The sequence below is a fragment of the Staurois parvus genome, unplaced genomic scaffold, assembly GCF_062004578.1.
Source record: "Staurois parvus isolate SC_StPar_1 unplaced genomic scaffold, SC_StPar_1.0 ptg000137l, whole genome shotgun sequence".
NCBI classification, from domain to species: domain Eukaryota; kingdom Metazoa; phylum Chordata; class Amphibia; order Anura; family Ranidae; genus Staurois; species Staurois parvus.
Genome location: NW_028317933.1, coordinates 16,985,315 through 16,988,125, shown reverse-complemented (window position 1 = coordinate 16,988,125; position 2,811 = coordinate 16,985,315).

Here is a 2,811-nt window from a genome sequence, read left to right as displayed (position 1 = left end):
TGTAAAATGACAGAGTGGGGTCAGCGCATGATGAAGTGCGCAGAAGTCGTCAACTGTCTGTACAGTCAATAGCTAAAGACCTCCAAACTTCGCATGGCCTTCAGATTAGCACAACAGTGCGTAGAGAGCTTCATGGAATGGGTTTCCATGGCCGAGCAGGTGCATCCAAGCCCTACATCACCAAGTGCAGGGGTGGCTAACCTGTGGCTCTCCAGCTGCTGTGGAACTACATTTCCCATGAGGCATTGCAAAGATGGGAAGTTACTGACTTGCAGAGGCATGATGGAACTTGTAGTCCTGCAGCAGCTGGAGAGCCACAGGTTGGCCACCCCTGACCAAGTGCAATGCAAAGCGTTGGACACAGTGGTGTAAAGCACGCCACAACTAGACTTTAGAGTAGTGGAGATGTGTTCTTGGGAGTGACCAATCATGCTTCTCTGTCTGGCAATCCCATGGACATGTCTGGGTTTGGTAGTTGCCAGGAGAATGGTACTTGCCTGACTGCATTGTGCCAAGTGTAAAGTTTGGTGGAGGGGGGATTATGGTGTGGGGTTGTTTTTCAGGGGTTGGGCTTTACCCCTTTGCTTCAGTGAAGAGCCCCTTCCTGTTCCAACATGACTGCACACCAGTGCACAAAGCAAGGTCCATAAAGACATGGATGAGCAAGTCTGGGGTGGAGGAACTTGACTGGTCTGCACAGAGTCCCGACCTCAACCCGATAGAATACCTTTGGGATTAATTAGAACAGAGACTGTGAGCCAGGCCTTCTTGTCCAACATCAATGCCTGACCTCACAAATGTACTTCTGGAAGAATGGTCAAACATTCCCATAGACACACTGCTAAACCTTGAAGACAGCCTTCCCAGAAGAGTTGAAGCTGTTATAGCTGCAAAGGGCGGGCCAACTCAATATTGAACCATATGGACTAAGACTGGGATGCCATTAAAGTTCATGTGTGTGTAAAGGCAGGCGGCCCAATACTTTTTACCTTAACACGTTACCTGCATTAAGATTAAAAAAAACTTCCTCTAATTGCTCTCTCCACCCCCCTCCCTAAATACTTATCTGAGCCCTTTATTGATCTAGTGCTGTACCCCTTTCACAGGCTCAGAGACATCAGTTTAAGCCATTGGCTTCTACTGATGTCAATAAAATGATGTGAGGAGGGAGCAGGGCTTAGCGGCACTGTGTATGTCAATAGACACACTTAGCCTGGCGCAAGAGTAAGCCCACAGGTGCGCCTCCATAGGAAGTGGCTGCCTATGGGGGTGCACCAAGAAGAGGAGGAGCCTAGAACACCGGAAAGGGAACCCAAAAGAGGGGTTTCACAGCTACTCTATGCAATACCATTGCACAGAGCAGGTAAGTATAACATGTTTGTTATTTTTTTTAAATGCCTTTACAATCACTTGAATGTATGGGGCTGCACCACAACTGTGTGTAATGGATACGGTTGCAGCTTGGTAGCGCAACATTTGACAGGCAATGAGGAGGTGACATATCTGAAAGTGATCCACCGAACATGGGGGTAGTAAGGGTTGCCGCACATTTGAGGAGCCCTTACATTGAAGCCTGGAGTTGCTGTGTAACTACAGCAGATCTAGCAGCAACTGCTGTCAAAAGATGTATCTTCTGACTTTGTCATTATCAACACCATTCAGGCACAAAATAGAGATGCAAAGTAACATTACATGGAAGTAATTTTTTTCTGTATTTAGCTGGTGCACTTGTGGGATTCTAATGAGGAAAGATGCAGGGTCTGCATCCCTTTAGAAGTAGTCAACCTTTGGGAGTATCTCACCAAAAATAAAATTTTTGTTGCAGAAGATGCCTAAAATCTGACTTGTATCTTAGTGCAGACTTTTGGGAAAATCAGTGAGCCAATCACAAGCAGGAAATTACATTTCTGGAGGTATTTCATACACAGATGGTGTACAGAATGCCACCAGGTTGCTGTATGGCATTGAATTCGAAATGACAGCGCTGCAGATTGAAAAGGAAATGTAATTTTTAGGCCTCATGCACACTTTAAATGTTGCTTTTAGATATGTTTAGCGGTTTTTGTTACAATCATGGCAATTTCCCTCCCTATCGTGGATTGGTCGTATACATGGCATAAAAATGACTATACTTCTTAGAATTCTTTATTTTTTTCTAACTCTGCCTGTCCCTTCTTTATTTTTACGCCTTCTACAGAACAGGATTCTTTCCTTCGTTTGGGCCTACAAATGCCCGAGGGTTTCACACCCCACATTGTTCACCCACAGACTCAAAAGAGGGATGGGTGCTCCAAACATTTCAAAGTATTATCAGGCTGCTTAGATTGCACAACTCACATTGCTTCATGCGACGTCGGACATCCCACTTTTGGTGCACCTAGAACTCCCCAACTGTGCCCCTCTTTCTGTTGTGGCGTTGCTATGGCTTCTATACAAACTTCGCCCCTCTACACTAAGCCCTTTAATGCTTCACAATTTGAAAGTGTGGGACTCGGTACAGTTCTCGGGTCACCTCATGTTCCCCCATTTACCTCTTTTACCACTGTTCAACAATCCACTCTTCCCTCCAGGCTTCGAACAACTGACTTCCTTTCAATGGTGGGTTGCACATGGCTTCACACAGGTCCCACATTTTCTTTCCTCACAAACGTTTCCCTTGTGGTCCTTTATTCAGGAAACTTACCAGGCTCTGCAGTCTGAATTTTACTGCTATGTCCAGCTCCCCCACTATCCTTTCTAAGATGCAATTCTTTGTTTCCATATAGGTCCACGGCCTTTGAACACCTTTGCCTGACTTCCCCGGGCACTATC